We start from the raw sequence: 11932 nt of genomic DNA, 5'->3' as shown, positions 1-11932 counted from the left end.
GTGTGCAGGAGGCAGCTGATTAGTGATTCTCTCTCATCATTGATGTTTCTATCTCTCTCTCCCTCTCCCTTCCTCTCTTAAGTCAATAAAAATATATAAATATTTAAAAATGCACACCTTGCCTATCTCCTTAAATACCATTCTCCACTCAAAGGAACCAAGGCTCCTGAGACATGGCTGACCCAGGGCTGGGACAGACGAGTAAGGATGTCCCGGGAGACCATGGCACTGGAATTACAGAAGCGAACCCGAGGGGACTCTTTCTGGCCAAATATGGGATGATTTGAGCATCAAAAAGAAAAATGCAAATACGTTAGCATCCGTATGTGCAACTTGAAAGAGAAGCTTGTGGTTGAAAGATGAAAAGCTATTTCAGGATCTTGCGGCTTCTAGAAGTTTCCTTTACTAAAAAAAAGTTGCTTCCATTGGCTCTTAAACCTAGGTGTTCTCATTTCCCCTTAGTCACTAAGGGGAACACTAAGGCTTAGTGTTATCAGCAGTGGAGGAAAAGAAGTTTGTCATGTCTCCGCTAAACTCCTGGAAAAGGAGTCATCATCATAGAGCCATGACCGCACACACCTCTGGGACGGTTGCAGCTCTCACGTGGGAAACAGACAGAAAGGGAGAGTCACGTGTGAACGAGTGCTTGCAGAACAGATGGTTATGTCTGTGGCACGGTGTTCCACTTGGAATCTTCCTCTCATAACTGAAAACCCTCTTATAACTGAAGTAGCCCCAGCTGGTTTGGCTCAGTGGATACAGCGTCAGCCTGCGGACTGTAGGGTCCCAGGTTCGATTCCGCTCAAGGGCACATGCCTGGGTTGTGGGTTCAAACCCCAGTAGGAGGCAGCCAATCAATGATTCTCTCTCATCATTGATGTTTCTCTCTCTCTCTCTCACTCTCTCTCTCTCTCTCTCTCTCTCTCTCCCCCCCCCCTTCCTCTCTGAAATCAATAAAATTATATTATTTAAAAAATAAGCCCTGACCAGTTTGGCTCAGTGGATAGAGCGTCGCCCTGCGGACTCAAGGGACCCAGGTTCGATTCCGGTCAAGGGCATGTACCTTGGTTGCAGGCACATCCCCAGTAGGAGGTGTGCAGGAGGCAGCTGGTCGTATCCATCTGGAACAAGTGTTCCAGTTTCTAAAATATATTTTTTAAAAAATAATAATAACTAAAGTAAATTTCTAGGCCCAAGATGGAATGGCTCTTGCCCCAGGTGCCACATCAGCAACCCACACGTTTGTTCGTGTTCCTATAGACCAGTGGTTCTCAACCTTCCGAATGCCGCGACCCTTTAATACAGTTCCTCACGTTGTGGTGACCCCAATTTCATTGTTACAAATTGAACATAATGAAAGCATCGTGATTCATCACAAACACAATATGTAATTATATGTGTTTTTCCGATGGTCTTAGGCGTCCCCTGTGAAAGGGTCATTCGACCCCCAAAGGGGTTGCGACCCACAGGTTGAGAACCGCTGCTCTAGACTCTCCCCTTGACAGACACGCAGTAGGTCTAGTCAGCCAATCCCCAAACGCCAAGCCATCCGGAGCTCTCCACTTACTTCCTGGTCCCTTCCCCTTTCTAAACAAGGTCAGATATGCAACCCCCGCCTCTCAGGCCTGTTTCTGCCCCGCAGCTTCTTCCACTCACTGCTCGCTCGCTGGCTCTGCTCCATAAAACTGCCTCTTGCCCCAAATCCCTGGGGAAGAGCCCGTGGCTGGTGACCTCCGCCCTCCCCACACCAAGGATTGTTCTCCCTTGAGTAAAGGGCTTCAGACTTGTTACTCAATTGCTTTAGTTTTGTCATTTGATGTGAGTTCAAAGACTACAGGGACATTATGGAATCATATAGTCAAGGAGTCTAGACAGTGCTACTCACAGCCTGGTCATGGGCCGGCATCCACACAGCCTGTTAGCGGTCCACTAAGGGCTGTAATGGCCACACCGATGAAACAACCATGTTTCTATGAGTGTCCTTTCCTCCGCTGTTGATAATGCTGAAGAACAATGAGAACACCTGGTTTAAGAGGCCATGGAAGTACCACTTTTTAAAAGGGAAACCGTTTGAAGCCATACGGTTCATTTTTATTGCATTTTACAGAAGTATCAGGCAAGCCCTAGCAGGTTTGGCTCAGTGGATAGAGTGTCGGCCTACGGACTGAAGGGTCCCAGGTTCGATTCTGGTCAAGGGCACATGCAGGCTCCATTCCTAGTAGGGGGCATGCAGGAGGCAGCCAATCAATGATTCTCTCTCATTGTTGATGTTTCCATCTCTCTCTCCCTCGCTCTTCCTCTCTGAAATTAATAAAAATACATTGTAGCCCTAACCGGTTTGGCTCAGTGGATAGAGTGTTGGCCTGCGGACTGAAGGGTCCCAGGTACGATTCCGGTCAAGGGCATGTACCTTGGTTGGGGCACATCCCCAGTAGGGGGTGTGCAGGAGGCAGCTGATCGATGTTTCTCTCTCATTGATGTTTCTAACTCTCTATCCTTCTCCCTTCCTTTCTGTAAAAAAATCAATAAAATATATTAAAAAAATAACAACAAAAACCAACAAAACCAATAGCTGGTTCTTTCAGAAAAAAATCACTAAAATTAATAAACCTCTAGCCAGACTGATTAGGAAAATAAAGAAAATACAAATGACCAATGTCAAAAATAAGAGAGGGAATATCACTATATATGCTATAGATATTAAAAGAATAAAAAAGAGTCTGGCCAGTGTGGCTCAGTGGTTGAGTGTGGACCTATGAACCAGGAGGTCACGGTTCAATTCCCATCCAGGGCACATGCCTGGGTTGCAGGCTCAATCCCCAGTAGGGGGTGTGCAGGAGGCAGCCATTGATGACTCTCTCTCATCATTGATGTTTCTATCTCTCTCTCCCTCTTCCTTCCTCTCTGAAATCAATAAAAGTATATTTTGAAAAAGAATAAAAAGGGATTATAAACAAGTTTATGCAAAGAAATTCGATTAACTTAGATAAATTTGACAATTCCTTGAAATACTCAAACTACCAAAGTTTGCTCAAAAATAAATAGGTAACTTGAATAGCCGTATATTTTTAAAAGAAATTAAGTTTGTAGCTAAAAACCTTCTCACAAAGAAAACTCCAGGCCCAGATGACTTTACGGGTGAATTCCACCAGCTATTTAAGAAAGAAGTGATGCCACTGCTATATAAACTCTTACAAAAAATTGAAGAGGAGAAAATAACACCCCCATCATTTTTTTTTTGAGACCAGCATAACCCTGAATCCAAAACCAAAAACATTACAGGGAAATACTAGTATATGGACAGCCTTAAAGTCCCAACGCCTAACAAAGTGGCCCCATTTCTGAGACACCCATCACTGCTGCCTGCCCCTCCACAGCCACTGTGAATAGAAGTCATCCTAACCCAGGACCCGGACCTCACATGGCCTTGAACTGTAGCCCATGACCTTCTTCTTCCTGGTTCCTGATGTTGGGGCCCAACAGAAGCCTGAAGACTGGCTTGAAAAGGGGTGCTGGGACCCAGTCGGATGCCCTTCTCAGGAGGCTGACCTGAGAGACACACAGGGAAAGAATAGTTGATGGAGGGAGCCAAAGAGGGAGACTCATGTTGACTAAGCAGCTGTTGCAGTCATTTTGGAACCATAAGGAGAAAGGGGAGGAAGTGGGTCCAAAAGGTACTGGGGGTGGTTACACCAGCATAGGCAGGAATTGTATGAGAAACAGAAAAAGAGAGAGATGGATGGATGGATGGATGAATATATGGATGGATGGATGGATGGATGGATGGATGGATGGATACATGGAGGATGGATGGACATAGGTGGATGGATGGATGGGTAAATGCAGGATGGATGGATAGATGAATGGATGGATGGATGGATGGACATAGGTGGATGGATGGGTGGGTAGATGCAGGATGGATGGATAGATGGATGGATGGATGGATGGATGGATGGATGGATGGAGCTGAAAATGAGGAAACACCCCAAGCTTCTGTCTCGTGTGAGGCCTAGCTCTTCTGATTCTTTTGGATTCATGGAGGACTCTGTATATTTGACACAGGAGTGGACTTCTGTTTCTTATGGCCAGAACCACCCTGACTAACCAAAATGCTCAATAAAGGTTAAGTTCCTTCCCTTCCCATAGGTTAAGCGCTGGGTGTCGCTTCTTACCCTAAGAACACCAGGGGCCACCAGCCTCATTCCCAAAGTCCTCAGAGATTTAACCGGATTCTCTCTCTTCTTTTTTAAAATATATTTTTTATTGATTTCAGAGAGGAAGGGAGAGGGAGAGATAGAAACATCGATGAGAGAGAATCATTGATTGGCTGCCTCCTGCACGTCCCCCCGCCCCCCCCCCCCCCCCACACACACACACTGGGGATCAAGCCTGCAACCTGGGCATATGCCGTGACCGGGAATCGAACCGGTGACTTCTTGGTTCCTGGGTCGACGCTCAACCGCTGAGCCACACCCGGCTGGGCCCGGATTCTCTTTTCTTTTGCATGTGTTTTTTATTTTTAAATTTATTTTTCAAACATATGGAATGCTTCACAAATTTGTGTGTCATCCTTGCCCAGGGGCCATGCTAATCTTCCCTGCATTGTTCCAATTTTAGTACAAGTGCTGCCAAAGCAAGCACTGTGTGTGTTTATTTTTTAAAACATTGTTTAAGGCATAGCATACCGTACGTACAGTAAAGTAAATCTTAAGTGTATGCCTAGAAAAATTTTCTTAAAAAGATATTTTTAGTGCCCAGCTGCCATGGCTTATAAGTTGAGTGTTGACCTATGAACCAGGAGGTCACGGTTCGATTCCTGGTCAGGGCACATGCCCGGGTTGCGGGCTTGATCTCCAGTGTGGGACGTGCAGGAGGCAGCCGGTCAGTGACTCTCTCACATCGTTGATGTTTCTTTCTTTCCCTCTTCCTTCCTCTCTGAAATCAATAAAAATATATTTAAAAAATTTTTTTAAATTAAATGGGACTGTGTTTGGATAAAGGGTCTTTAGGAGGTGATTAAGGTTAAATAACGTCAGAAGAGTGGGCCCTAATCTGATGGAATGGGTACCCTTCTAAGAAGAAAGAGAGAGACCAGAGTTCTCTCTCCCCACTGTTTGCACAAAGAAGGCGTGTAACCCACAGCGAGATGGTGGCCATCTCCACGCCAAGAGAACAGGCCTCAGAATGAAACTTACCTGCCAACACTGGCTATTGGACCTTCCAGCTTGCAGAGCTGTGAGAAATGGATTGCTGTTAAGGAACACAGTCTAGCCCTGGCTGGTTTGGCTCAGTGGATAGAGCATTGGCCCTAGGACTGAAGGGTCCCGGGTCGATTCTGGTCAAGGTCACATACCTTAGTTGCAGACTCGATCCCCAGCCCCATTCGGGGTGCGTGTGGGAGGCAACCAATCAATGTGTCTCTCTCACATTGATGTTTCTCTCTGTGTCTCTCCCCCTCCCTACCACTCTCTCTAAAAATCAATAGAAAAATATCCACGGGTGAGGATTAACAAACAAAGAAACAGTCTATGGAATTTGTCATGGCAGCCTGAGCAGTCCACTACACCATGTGATCCACGCAAAGAGAGGAGAGGAATTTTGAACAGAAAACTACCCTTGTAGGAGCGTGGGCAGCTGGCCCAGCACGAGCAGGTGGGCTGTGCCCGGCATGGGCAGGGGGAGAGTGCTGGCAGCCCCTCCAGCCACAAGGTCCGGTCCACTTCCGGGCTGGCTTGGCCATATTGCGAGGAGACGTTGGCTAAGTTTGGTGCTATAGCTAAATGTCACCCAGCAGCCTCTCACTCATCTGTCATCTCGGAAGTGCTCCAAGGCGTCCCAACGATCCAACAGACTTTCATTTATGTTTCTGATCCACACGGGAGCCTCATGGGGAGACCTACCTGCCTGTTGACGTGTTAGGAAAATCCACTCCCCACGGAATGGGCTCGGTGCCATTCACCAGCTGAAGTGTGCCGAACCACCTCTGAAAACAACGCCCCGTGCCACCACAGCCTCCTGGTGTGAGAGGAATGGGAACCTCTCCTCACCTGGATGGGGGTGAGACCTTGGCCAGCAGCAGTGGGGAGGGTCCGTCCTGCCCAGGCTCCCTGCTTCATCACTGTCCTGTGGGTTGTCCACTTACAGGATTATGCTTTTTTGTAAATCATGTTTCACAAAAGCTGCGTAAAGAGAATTCAAAGCCTGGCTGTGGTGGTGACTCAGTGGTTGAGCGTTGACCTATGACCCAGGAGGTCATGGTTTGATTCCTGGTCAGGGCACATGCCCAGGTTGCGGGCTCCATCCCCGATCACGCAGGAGGCAGCCAATCAATGATCCTCTCTCATCATTGATCTTTCTCTCCCTTTCCCTTCCTCTCTGAAATCAATTTTAAAAATATGTATATACTAGAGGCCCAGTGCATGATTGTCCACCCATGCACAATCAGGGCTGGGAAGGGACGCGGGAGGTTGGCCAGCAGGAGAGGGACTGTGGGAGGGCTCCAGGGCGTGTCGAGCTGGTTTCCCTCAGTTCCAATTGGCCGGACCCCAGCAGCAAGCGAACCTACTGGTTGAAGCATCTGCCCCCTGGTGGTCAGTGCACATCATAGCGACGGTTGAGTGGCCTTAGCATATCATTAGCATACTATGTTTTGATTGGTTGAATGGCTAACCGGTCAACCAGACACTTAGCATATTAGGTTCTTATTGACTCCATCTCCCCTCCTCCTCCTCTCACTCACTCTGCTCCCATGCTTCAGCCTCTTCAGCCTGAGAGTGAGTTCTGCGGAAATCAGAAACGAAGGGGAATATCCAGACACGGAGGCACCTGCGGACCAGTCCAGAGGGTCGAGCCTACGTTCCCTTTCTCTCTGTGACAACATCCTACAGACCTGGTTATGGCCACACGGGTGTCAGTCTCCTTTAAAAAAATAGCCAAAGAGAATTGGATCCCCAACCCTTTGGGGGAGCTCACACGGGGTGTCCACAACCAAGCGCTTTGCTCCAAAGGGAGGGCGTCTCCTGGGCCTGCTACAGGCTCTTCTAGGAGCCGAGATAATTAGCCGAACACCTTCCCGTCCACGCTCCCCTCCCCTCTCAGTTCAGTAACTGACAGTCTTGGGACAGGAGGTTTCCCTAGCGCTTCGAAAACACTCCTATTCATCCTGTACTGAAGATGTAAACCGTGTCTTTCGTGGGACTTTGAATTGTGAAGAGTCACATTTTGTTTTGTTTACCTTCTTAAAAAATATATTTTATTGATTTTTTAAAGAGAGGGATAGAGAGTTAGAAACATCGATGAGAGAGAAACATCGATCAGCTGCCTCCTGCACATCTCCCACTGGTGATGTGCCCACAACCAAGGTACATGCCCTTGACCGGAATTGAACCTGGGACCCTTCAGTCCGCAGGCCGATGCTCTATCCACTGAGCCAAACCAGTTAGGGCTGTTCACCGTTTTCCCCCAGAAACAGAAACAAACAAACAAACACCCAAAAACAGCTGCCTGATGGCATTGCACGGCTTTCAGGCCGTTGGAGAACTTAACCACAGGGCTCCTGGCCCACCTTCAAAGCCAAGTTTCTGGAGAGCGCTGTCCATACTCGCTGCCTTACTTTCTCATCTCCTGCAGCCAACATCTGTGGTTTCTGTCCACCCAGGGAAGCAGCTCTCGCCTCGGATCTCACCAACTTCCTGTCTCTCCATCCCATGGACTCCATCAGTCCCCGTCTTTCTTTGAGCCCCACTGCCATTGATATTCGTGGTCTCTTCCTCCTTGAAACCCTCCCTTTCCCCAGAGTGCGTGGGCAGCTCGGACACGGGATGCAGGATGTGGGGGTATGCGGATGAGTGCGTGATAACAGAGCTTAACCTCCATCTTCCATGGAGGGAGACTGGAAGTCAGTAGATGATTCCATTAAAAAAAAAATCAGCCGAAACCGGTTTGGCTCAGTGGATAGAGCGTCGGCCTGCAGACTTTAAGGTCCCAGGTTCGATTCCGGTCAAGGGCATGTACCTGGGTTGCGGGCACATCCCCAGTGGGAGATGTGCAGGAGGCAGCTGATCAATGTTTCTCTCTCATCGATGTTTCTAACTCTCTATCTCTCTCCCTTCCTCTAACAAATCAATAAAATATATTTTTTTTAAAAAATCAATCAATAGCTCTGGCCAAGGAGCCCAGTTGGTTAGAGCGCTGTCTGAATATTTCAAGGCTGCAGGTCCAATCCCTGGCTCAGTGGATAGAGTGTCAGCCTGGGGACTGAAGGGTTCAGGGTTCAAATCCAGTCAAAAGCACATGGCTGGGTTGCAGGTTTGATACCCAGTGGGGGGCGTGCCGGAGGCAGCCGACCAATGATTCTCTCTCATCATTGATGTTTCTATCTCTCCCTCTGCCTTCCTCTCAGAAATCAATAAAAACATATTTTTTAAAACAAAGAATCAAGGAATGCATCAATAAGTGGAACAACGAATCGATGTTTCTCAAGTTTGAACTTTTCAGACTGTTGCTATTTAACCAATGTTTATTGTACAACTGACTGAATAAAAATGAAATTAGGGAAATAAGTGAAACACATCAAATCAAAGCCGCTCTGCTTGGGCTAGGAGGGTGGCCCTGGCCCCCACCATCCCTGGGACTCTCACGACATAAGGGAACTAGACAAACCATGGTTTGAGAAATTCCTAGGAAACAAGACAGAACCGCCCACTGCCTTCCTTGAGCAACTGCCGCTTGGACAACGATCCGTATCTCTATGGTTCAGGATGGGAGCATTCGGCCGCATTCCGTTTCTACAAAGAAGCAGTGCAGTCAGGCTGGACGTGAACCAGGAGGTCACGGTTCGATTCCCGGTCAGGGCACACGCCGGGGCTGCGGGCTCCATCCCCAGTGTGGGGCATGCAGGAGGCGGCTGATCCATGATTCTCTTTAATCACTGATGTTTCTATCTCCTTCTCTCTCTCTCCCCCCCTTCCTCTCTGAAATCAGCAAAAATATATTTTAAAAATCATAAGCAGCAGCAATGCAGACATCTCCCTTTTGTGGTTCCCTCAGCATTCAGAACCCAGAAGAAGCTGGCTGGTCTTACCCCACACTGCCCCCCACTGTCCCCCCCCACCCCCCCACCAGCTGCACCTGCCCTGACCCGCCTGCCTTTCTGAGATGTTTTCCCCTGGCGAGGCCCAGCCTTCCTGGTCCCGTGCTCACGGAGATGCGAGGAGAGCCTGACAAAGCGCACAAGGGCAAGTTTCATTTATTGTCTCTGACAATCGGTAGGGTTTTTTCAGACACAATCTTGGCCAGTTTCGATCCAGGAAGTTGCAGATTTTGGTTAGGGGCTGCCTGGGCCAAGTTCTCACATAGATTCCCAGCAGCGTCCGTGCCAGGTGTGTAATTATAGAGCTTTTTAATGAGGGAGAGGCTGCACGGAGATGCCAACGCCACGTGCTCCATTTGGAAAGCCTCTCGCCGGAATCGGGCAGAGCAGGGACGCATGTTTGCTCTGATGTCATAGGCGCACGTGAAATGTGCCCTTGTGAAGACCCAGAGATTCATGTATTTATAAAACCTGTGAAAGGGACCATCATATTGGAGGGGGGGGTCTGCCCTTGGGATTTCCAGGAGCACCTCTTTTTGGGGTTTGTAACAGAGAAGACTTTTGTTTGTTTGTTTTGTTTGTTAATCCTCACCTGAGGATGTTTTTCCATTGATTTTCAGGGAGAGTGGAAGAGAGAGGGAGAGACAGAGAAACATGGATGTGAGAGAAACACATCGACTGGTTGCCTCCTCCTTGAGCCCCGACCAGGGCCCAGGCCGGGGAGGAGCCTGCAACCGGGGTACGTGCCCTTGACCGGAGTCGAACCCGGGACCCTTCAGTCTGCAGGCCAACGCTCTATCCACTGAGCCACACCGGCTAGGGCTGTAGGTACTCTTTTAAGTTCTGAGAAGAATTCAGTAAAGAAGGGAAAAGGGGGGGATAAACAAATTTTGCTTATTGATTCTGTTCCACTTGATTTATGCAGAAACATCAGGGATTTTCCCCTCATATTCTTCACACTTTATCCTAAGAGTCTGGCATTTCGCCTCGTTTTCCTTTCATCTCTCCATTGATTTCTCCCATTTGCCACCCAGATTTCTCTTGTCTGTCTTCTAACAACCCAACCTCCCGTAATCCTATTAGTCGCAGCCCCAGCGACAGGCTGATGGGAGGGGGCACCCGTCCCCCTGCATTGTCCTTGTCTAAGCGCTGAGAGCAGGTCAGGGCTGTTTGCTAGAATCTTCTTTCATTTCCATGGGAAAGGCCCTTTCAGAGGGCAGGATTATCGACACAAGTTCACTGCTCTCTGCTTTTACTTCCGTGCTGGGGATCAGATTAATTTTCTCCCTCTTATATTCAGACTTCCTGGCAATTCATGTGTTAACCCAATAAGAACAAGTGGATTTTTAAATATATCAGAAGCCTTGTAGTATATATGTATTCAAAACAGGAGAGAGACAGGAAAGAGGGGAGGAGAGGAAGGATCCGGGGAGGAGAGGATAGCTTAATAGTGCAGAGCCTGGCTGGTGTGGCACAGTGGTTGAGCGAAGACCTATGAGCCAGGAAGTCATGGTTGATTCCCAGTCAGGGCACATGCCCGGGTTGCGGGCTCGATCCCCAGTAGGGGGCGTGCAGGAGGCAGCCGATCCATGGTTCTCTCTCATCACTGATGTTTCTCTCTCTCGCTCCCTCTCCCTTCCTCTCTGAAATCAATAAAAAAATATATTTTAAAAATTACTGCCATTGCCCTAACCAGTTTGGCTCAGTGGATAGAGCGTCGGCCTGCGGACTCAAGGGTCCCAGGTTCGATTCCAGTCAAGGGCATGTACCTTGGTTGCGGGCACATACCCAGTAGGGGGCATGCAGGAGGCAGTGGTCAATGTTTCTCTCTCATCGATGTTTCTAGCTCTCTATCCCTCTCCCCTCCTCTCTGTAAAAAATCAATAAAATACATTTTAAAAAAATTAGTGCCATAGATCCTGTCTCCCTTTTACTCAGTGCCCGCCCCACAGGGAGCAGAGATGGAAGATGTGAAGGGCCTGGGTCCTCTGTGGGTCTGGGTCCCACGTGTCCCATACTGTGGGCCTTTCATCATAAGGAGTGTGACTCTAATGTGGAAAGTGTGTGTTTTTCATGCAAGACCCACCGGGCAGGCAGATGCCGTGATGCTTCATCTCTACCACCTGCTGCAGTGCCGGCACACAGTAGGTGCTCAGCGGTGATGTTTGTCATTGAGCTTTTCTCTATTTTTTCACACTGAGCATATGGTGATTGTCTAATAAAAAAAACACACTCTTGGCCCACTCTTTCTGGAGCATGCCCACACCTTCCCCTCACTTCTTCCCTCAGGGCCTGAACCTGGCTCTCTCTCCTGAGCTCCCGGGGCCCTTCTTTGGCCTCTGTGGCTTGTTCCCTGAGCCCACGCAGCCCAGCTGGCTCACTTTTCCTACCTCTGTGACTTTCTAAATAAACTTCCGCCTGTATTTGAATATCCATATAAATTAATTAATTGAGTTTAATTAAAAAAAAAAAAAGACCCATGAGGCAAACGAGCTCCTTCATCTGGTGCTCACCCGGAGAAGCAGCCATCTGTTCCCACTTGGAAAGGAAAACTGGCTGAACTAGAATTTTGTAAGAATTTTGATAGGTGCTACTGTACGGCAGAGAAATGTAGGGGGCATTTAAGGCATCTTCATGAATAACTGACTGCATGGGATAAAGTCTCCCATGCAGGTTTTCGGACCCAATCCGCAGGTAAGAGGTGCTCCCATGGTACGAGACATGCCAATCACAGAGCCTGGGATGCGGCCGGCCCCTCTGGTTGACTGACGTGGGGCGGATCTCTCTCCCCAGAGCCTCCATGTATAGGACCCTTACGACTACGGCTTGGTACAAATAGAC

The 11932-nt window shown here is 48.5% G+C and overlaps 1 non-coding gene across 1 annotated transcript; it reads right to left on the bottom strand.

Moving 5' to 3' along the window:
• Nucleotides 1-4534: 4534 nt before the first annotated feature.
• LOC118679294 lies at nt 4535-4641 on the bottom strand. Its single transcript, XR_004975204.1, has one exon. It is a non-coding gene; the product is annotated as a U6 spliceosomal RNA (small nuclear RNA).
• Nucleotides 4642-11932: the final 7291 nt, after the last annotated feature.

This window comes from Myotis myotis, unplaced genomic scaffold (assembly GCF_014108235.1).
Source record: "Myotis myotis isolate mMyoMyo1 unplaced genomic scaffold, mMyoMyo1.p scaffold_m19_p_23, whole genome shotgun sequence".
NCBI classification, from domain to species: domain Eukaryota; kingdom Metazoa; phylum Chordata; class Mammalia; order Chiroptera; family Vespertilionidae; genus Myotis; species Myotis myotis.
This window is presented reverse-complemented; position numbering and strand designations above follow the sequence as displayed.